This window comes from Rattus norvegicus, chromosome 2 (genome assembly GCF_021556685.1).
Source record: "Rattus norvegicus strain SHRSP/BbbUtx chromosome 2, alternate assembly SHRSP_T2T, whole genome shotgun sequence".
NCBI classification, from domain to species: Eukaryota; Metazoa; Chordata; class Mammalia; order Rodentia; family Muridae; genus Rattus; species Rattus norvegicus.
Genome location: NC_141535.1, coordinates 84,984,690 through 84,993,115, shown reverse-complemented (window position 1 = coordinate 84,993,115; position 8,426 = coordinate 84,984,690). Strand labels below are relative to the sequence as shown.

Sequence of the window (8,426 nt, the reverse complement as noted above, 5' to 3'; positions counted from 1 at the left end):
CTGCCTAAGGTGGTCATGGGTAAGAGCAGACTAACAGTGAGCATTAAGTAAGGCTTTAAGAAAGACCCAGAGAGGCATCTAGAAGCTTATTCCCCTTCTCTACATAACTGATGTGTGAAGACCCACATTGAACATCTGCTGTTGACTGGGCTACTAGACTGAATAAGAGAAAATAAGATGACCACTAGAGTTCATCGCTCTCTGCCTCCTGATGGAGGAGATATATAATGTTACCAGTTGCCTCACACTCCTGCCACCATGCCATCTGAGAGGGGGTAAGAAACTGTCTCCATTTCTATATTATGTAATACCTTCAATAATTCGAAGTCTTCTTTTAATGGCACCTGCCAGGAAGAGGCTTTGGGTCAATAAACTATCATTCTGCTCTTGGTATTGGGAGAGTTCTTTCAAACCCTTCTCACAGTGAGTTTCCACAGTAAGAAAACAGTGTATGTTGTTAAACAAACCCCATATACCTCAACATGTAACTTCCCCACCAAGAGATTAATCCTGTCCTGCAGTTTTATGGGGGATGTGGTCTGGAACTGGCACACACATCACTATTGCTGTCTCACTGAACGAATAATCTCCTAGACACCAGACCCTGGACAATGACAGGACTCACCTCATGGGTCAGATTCCAGGTCTGACCCAGGGACTCTGACCTATTAGCACCTTGTAATCACCTGCTGCTTTAGTGAAAAAGGGGAAAGAATTGGAATTGCTACACTCAAAGATAGATAGATAGATAGATAGATAGATAGATAGATAGATAGATAGATATCTTTAAAAAGAAGTAATGGAAAATAGCTAAACAAAAAGATGCAAAACACACAGAAAAAATAACAAGATAGCAGATTAAAAGCAAGAGAAACCTTCTTAGTACAGGGACTGGGGAAGTAACTGATGCAAATACAATTGGCCAATAATACCCAGAGACCAACAGGAATGAGGAAAGGTCAGGAACAGAACATGCTGTTAAGTCCTGGTCACTCCAAAAGGGAGTCCATGAGTCCCTTCTGTAGGCTCTTGAGCTGCCTACCTTATGTGAGATTGATTTCTACCCAGTGATAGGTTTTTCAGGAAGAGAGTAAACTTATTCTGGTTATGATCCTCTGTGGGGACTCAGGGAAGATTTGACAGCTCCATAGCTGAGCACACTGTGCACTGGCCTGGCTCAGGAATGATCTATTAGCCCTGATTCTGTGGGTTACAAGTGCTGTTAAATGGAGTGCAGAGTTGTGCCAGTGACATCATATCCACATAAATTATAAGAATCCTATCCCTGGCTTCAATCCTCCTCATTGAATAGGTTGGACAAATCCCCCAAACTTGGGAATGTTCAGGAAGAGTTAGAAACCTGAGGCAATGGCTGTTGGTGAGCGAGGGGCCAGAAAGCCAGGCGACCAGGGGGAGTCAATCCCAAGTAAGAGTGATATCCAAATGTCTCTAAACCCAAGAAATCACATCCTGAGGCTGGCAGAAATAAAACTGCATGTTCCCTCCTCTGGGCCTGCATACTCTGTCACATGTAGCCTCTTGATCCCTACCTTGACTGCTGTTGAAGGGTCACATAGCCTGGTGGCCAGATTTCAGGTTAAACTTCCTCTCTCCTTATAAGGGCATGTTCACTAAGCACCTGGAATTCCTCTGCCCGCAAACAAACCATTCCTAGCATCTCAGTCCTAGCCAATGATATACACTCATCCCCAAAACCAATACCTGCTCCTCAAGGTTCAGATAGCCCTTGTTTACCCCCAACAAAGAGAGCTGGTTTGCTGAAAACTACCTCCAGAGAAGGTTGTTTCTCCCATACTTGCTGTGACCGAGATCCTATCTAACGTAAGGTTTATTCCTTCCGGTCTAGCCCAGCATACATTGTTTCCTAGATATCTAGAATGAAAATGAAAGACTCAGGCAGCAGATAGCTGTTCTAGTTTCCTGTCTGGTGCTGTGATAAACACCACAACCAAAAGCAACCTGGGAGGGAGAGACTTTATTTCACCTCACAGTGTACAGGGCATCTCTGATGGAAAATCAGAACAAGAGCTCGAGGCAGGAACTGTGGTACAGAATATGGAGGAACACTGCTAACTGGCTTGACTCTGCTTGCTTTCTTATCCAATCTAGGACAACCTTCCCAGGGGTGGCACCATGCACACTGGGTGGGACATTTCTATATCAATCAATTGAGGTTTCTTCTTCCCCTGTACTTTAGTTTGTATAATTGGACAAAAACAGACAAACAAACAAACAAACAAAAAAACCTAACCAGCATAGGATCTATTTGCAGAAACACTAAGAAACTGGAGCTCCGAGACCTCTGAGTCTGTACCTACTCTAACTGCTCAGAAAACACAGAGATTTGGAGACTCTCCTAACCTGTGCACTCCTCCAATCTCCAAAATAAAAGAAAAACCCATTGAAAAATAAAGCTGCCTCCGAAGCCACCAGGCAGCGCTTCCAATTATGAAGAGAGATGCTGAAAGATGCTTCCTAAATCAATAACAGAAAACAAATGTGCCAGCCTTGCCACGGGAAAGATGGAATTGGCTTCCTATTCTCTATCCAGAAAATGATATTATAAAATTATTGTCTTGGGAAGAGGCAATAAAGGAGTGTGTGGAGGGAAAAACCTGGAGCCATGAGCAGCACAGAGTTTAGACAGGAAACCACCAAGGATAGCAAGTCCACATAATGTCCCAGAATAGAAGAGGTTAAAGTAGGTAGCTTTTTGATTCAAATTGGCATGGTTTTGCTCATGGTATTATCTGATTCTAAACTTCCACCTGAGTAGATGGTCTAGTCTTTCTCCTGCTGCTCTGATAAAACACCGATCCAAAGCTACTTAGAGGGGGAGAGGGTTTATGTGGTTTAGACTTCCAAGTCACCGACTGTTGCTGAAGGAAAACTCAGGTGGCACCTGGAGCACAAACCATGGAGGAACACTGCTTGTTGGTTCACTAGGGGATCGTGGTTAGTTATACATACACTTAGTTATACATTCACTTATATAGCCCAGGACTAACTGCTCACATGGGCTGGGCCCTCCCTTATCAGTCAGCGATAAAGACAATACCTTACAGAGACACTCACAGACCAACCTGCCAAAGACAGTTACTTAGCTGAGACCCCCTTCTGAGATGACTCTGGGCAGTATTGAGTTGACAGTCAATGCCCACTAGGGCAGTGGACTTTCAAATTACATTCGTTCCTCCCTGAAGCTGTGCTGTACCAACCGCTGGCAGGACTACAGAGGTGGCGTTAAACTAGGCAGGACCCTTTCAATCCATCTGGGAAATATTCCAAGCTATCATGAATTTGGTCCTGGAAGCCCCTTTGAACTTTCCCAACCTTTCTACCTTACGGCTCCCACTCCTTTGCCATTACTGATATGATTTGTTTGCATTCTCCTTTCATTTAATTATCTTCGTTAGTAGTTCACTTTATGAGATTCTCTAGAAACCAGATATTGTTCATGTAGATATTGTCTGTTTGCAACTCAGTTTCAATTATCACCACCTCTGACTTTCTGCCAATAAACACAGGCTGGGTAATGTTTAGAACTTTAGCTACAGACAAGGTGGTGCCAGTCTCCACTTCCAATGAACTTTTAGATCAGTTTGGAAGAAGTTAACAAATGGATAATTGAATACTTAGTCTATTCTGGGTCATGGTTAGAGCCTCAAAGAAAAATGAAGTTCAATTCCAGAGCCAGGAGAAAGGGGCAGGATTGTAGGAGCAAGAGCCAAACAGGGATAGTCCTGGAAGGGGGGAGAGAGAGAGAGAGAGAGAGAGAGAGAGAGAGAGAGAGAGAGAGAGAGAGAGAGAGATATTCAGAATAACTGACACAGATTAAAAAGTGAATGGATAGTTATTTTCACAGGTAAATTGTTTGAGATTCCTAGTATAGCAGGAGAATCCATGAGAAATTAGATAAGTGGGCTCTCTATTTTTCCTGTTAGATAAGTAAAAGTTGTTCATTATTAATTGTAATTATTTTAATATTTATATAACTTAGACAATGCAAGTAGGAAGATATTTAATTTACAAGCTAAGAGCTCATCACCCATGATATGGAACAGAGAATATGACCATGGATCTGAGCCATGAGTTGGGGCAGAGAATACTTACATGGGCAGTTTTCTGGGAGAAATAAAAGATGGCAGAGATTCGTTCCATATCAAATGGTCTTATCTGGAAGTTAGCATTCACAGCAGCTGGTTCCTCTATTATGCAACTGTTTGACTAGTGTGATGGACCAACTACCTTTAGGTAGCAAAATTCTAGTTCATATTTTATTAGTGTACTTGTAAAGAAAAATAAATGACCTTCTCTATCATGCTTGCTTCGAATTAGGACCAGGAGAGAGCTTTGCAGACCATGGACAAAAATTGGGGCCAGGAGGCATACTTCATTGTCATAACTGAAAGGGACACTACTGGAACTTAGTGAGTAGAACCACAGAAATTACCCATCATGCCACAGTGTTCAGATCAGCTTAGACCCTTTTTCTGTTCCCTTTAAAACAAAGACACACACACACACACACACACACACACACACACACACACACACACACACACACATACGCACACACACACACCACCCTATCAACTTAAAAGCAACACAAGGAAAGAAACCATGTGGGGGCAGCAATCTTTGCTATGTGGGTGGGGATGTCCAGGAAATAAAGCATGCTTGCAGGGGCAGAAGATAGTGCATAGTCCCTTGCCTTGAAGCTTTCTCTATCCACTCTGTGACTTAAGTTCCCTCCACTGTATACACTTTACCTGTGATGCCGTGTAGAGCACTCTAGGCTGTCTATGGACAACAGCACAAATGCCTGTTCCAAGCATTAGGCTGTTTGACTGTTGACAGAGGTCAGAATATACCAGGCCATTGTTCCCATGAGGGAACATAAACCCCGAACCCTCCTGTTTACCAGATCTGTTCTTCTCTCCTCCTGGCTAAGACTAACTCCTGCAGTAGGCCTTGAGTTCCATCCATGCCTGTTACAAGGACTCCTCTGCATCTTCTCCCTCCCCTTCTCCTTCATTTCCTGCCTTCCCACAAGCTCCTTCTTGTAGCATCTGTCTTCCACACAGCAAACATTTCCTACTTCTGGGCATGTTTTCAGAGGCACTTGCACAGCCGTGTGTATTGTGGCCCATTTGCAATAACCAAGATGCATGGAATCAACCACAAAGTCCAGCGACCCATGAATGACTAAAGAAAATGTGGTACAAACATAGGACTCTGGTCCAGCCACAAGGATGAAATCCTGCCATGTACAGCACTATAGAAATGGATGACAATTTGTACAAGGGTCAGATACAGAAAGGCAGGCCCCATATGTACAGGTCCATTTGTAGAATCCTGAAAGAGGCAACAACTCAAGACCATAGCCACAACTGTTAGAGGTTATGAGTTGCTGGGTTTATGGTAAAGGGGTGCACGGCATGATCAATACGTGCTGTGCATAGGGAAATATCACGTCGGATACCATTAATAGGTGCAATTAATATTTGTCAATAAAAAGTTTAAAAATATAGATCTAGCATCAAGTCAATAATATTGGTATCACCATCATCATCAACATCATTGTTGTCTTTGGCCCTCTGCTGTGCTGGAGATTTGATACTAATTTCTAGAGAGACCAAGTAAAGAGACAACACATCATCCCTAAAATATTTATGACCTTCTTTCTGTGTGCCAAGACTTTGGTGAGATCGCACATTGATCAGCATCTCCTCTTTGTGCCCGAGCCTTGTAAGATCAAGCACCCAGAGCAGGGGCTGCCAATCAGAGCTTATAACTGAAGTCTGACAGCTAAATGACAGCCTGTCAGCTTACAACATCCTCTTGCACCACATCCTTTCTTAGAGCTGAGAATGAAAATGAATGAATCTCATGTTGAATATAAGGTGTTGCCAAACTCCTACCACTACAAGGGGGCTGCCCACAAGGGTAGCATGTTCCTGCAAGTAGAGCTACCTGGGGCCTTCCAGTAGAGTGCACGGGATGTTCCGCACATTCAGTTTGAAGGTCTCTAAGTTCTGGGATGAGGTTTATTGAGAAAACTTAAAAAGCTAATTAGGTTCTGCCAGGCCATAAGGAAAAGGTTTACTAAATGGAGATGAGAGGCAAAAGTTACTTGATAATTATTTGAAGAGAGATATTTGCAGATTAAAGTCACACTCTCTTCACCTATTAAATTAACAAGTGTTAGGGAAAAAATATATTAACCAGCCTAGTAGCTCTGGCCAAGGTCTAAAGATCTAGAACGCTCTCCTTCATCACAATAGAAACACAAAGTCATTCCCTTGCAAAGAGAAATCTGTCAGTAAATAGCACAGCCATGCACCTGGTCACTCTGGTCTTTGGAGGTTATATAAGGAGACCATAAAGAATAGGAAGAAGTACATAATGATGCCCCTCAAACACTGTTCATAGCACCAAAGTAGAATCAAGCACAGTACCTTCCGATAAGGAAACAGACCACAAAACCTAACTCATCTTTTCAATGAACATTTACTTAACACCTCTATTTCTGAGTACTATGTTATGTCAGCTTAATAAAATATTTGTGATTCTTCAAATTATTAGTAAAAATTCTTTTTTGGGGGGGTTTATTCCATCTCGCAGATGACACAGATATAAAAGTCTACCATGAAGAGAAATCAAGGCAGAAGTAAAAGCAGTTCCGGGGGTCAGGCACTGAAGCAGAGGAAAGCTGTTCAGTGGCTTGCTCTCTATGGCTAATTCAGCTTGCTTTTGTATATGATCCAGGACCACCTGCCCCATGGGGGCACTGCCACAGTAGGCTGGCCCCTCCCACATTGATCATTAATCAAGAAAGTGCTCCACAAACTTGCCTACAGGCCAGTCTGATAGAAGAAGCATTTCATTAATTGAGGTTCTTTCCTCCTAGATGACTCTAACTTATGTAAACTGGACTCAGACTAACCAGCACACAATTATATAACAACAATTGCGTTAACAATTGTGTTGTTATAGCAACAATTGTGTAAAAGTCACTTTATTGGGACTGGGAAGACAGTTCTGTGGTTAAGAGAGAGACAGGCTTTCCAGAGAACCTGAGCTTGGCTGCTGGCAACCCAGTGCCACACCAGCCTGTAACTCCAGCCCCAGAAATATCTGACGCCCTCTTCTGGTCTGTAAGGGCAACAGCACTCACATGTGCACGTGTATATATATACAGACATATACAAGTAAACATAGTTAAAAATAACAATACCAGTTCTTGGGGGCCGGAGAGATGGCACAGAGGTTTTGAGACTTGCTGTTCTTACAGAGGTTCTGGATCCAGTTCCCAGGAACCAGATGGTGACTCACAGTTGCCCACAATTCCAGTTCCAGGGGAGTATGATAGCCCCTTCTGGCCTTCATGGGCTCCAAAGTACACACTTACACAAAGGATGAAAAAACCACTCATACTTATAAAAATAAAATAATAAATCTAAATAAAATCTTCAAAAGGTATTTATTTACATGTGTATTTTATAAACAAATGATTAAATAAATAAATGTAAGTAAGTAAAAGGCCATGGCAAAGGCTTGCAGCTCTTATCACAGGCTCTCTGCCCCGACACCCTTAAGCTGACGTTAACACACTAATGGAAAAGTGTTTCCACGTTCCTGATCTAGAGAAGCCTTTGCTCCTCGAAGCTATCACATGCATTTTAAGACCCCTGATGGAAGTTACAAGACTTAATGGATACAGAAAAAGAAAACAAGGTAAAGTAAATAATTCAGGAAATAACTGCAGTCCTGAGACTACGTAACTTAAAAGTCAATACAGCGTCCTTTCTGTTCCCAGTCTCCGTATCGTGTAGGCTCTGGGCCTCTGGGCCTCTGGGCCTCTGGGCCTCTGGGTCCACCTTTTCCTTTGGTAACCGGATTAACATCATCTGGAAACTTCTGCAGTGGGTATCTCTCCTCGGGTGAGTCGTTCAGTGAGTCAAAACAACCAACAGGCAGCTTTGACTTCTTAAGGGCTTGCTTCCACAGGATCAGGCTTTCCTTCTTGCTAACTCATTTTCCTCAAAGAATGATTCAGAAGAGATGATCTTGTTGCTCTCCAGACGGAAGCCATCTGTGATACAGAAAGGATTATGGAGACCATAGTGCCAGCTCCCACTGCATCTGCCAATAAAATTCTTAGCATAAAATGTGAAAGGAAATTTATGAAGCCGCATATCGGCCATGATGGCAGTGATGCAAAATAAGTGATTTTATTTTCTTATTTCAATAGAAATATCTGCAAATCAAAACCACTGGTGGTTCTTCAGGGAGACGACTTCAGAATGATGTCCTTTGGCATGATTTATTAATTTATACTCTGTATAATAAGGAAAGATCTAATTAAACGTGCAAAACTTCTGATCTTGTTGCTGTCTGTC

General features: G+C 42.5%; 1 pseudogene; it reads right to left on the bottom strand.

Moving 5' to 3' along the window:
- Window positions 1–7,691: 7,691 nt before the first annotated feature.
- Window positions 7,692–8,149, bottom strand: Sdhaf4-ps1 (succinate dehydrogenase complex assembly factor 4, pseudogene 1; annotated as a pseudogene).
- Between the last annotated feature and the right edge of the window lie 277 nt (window positions 8,150–8,426).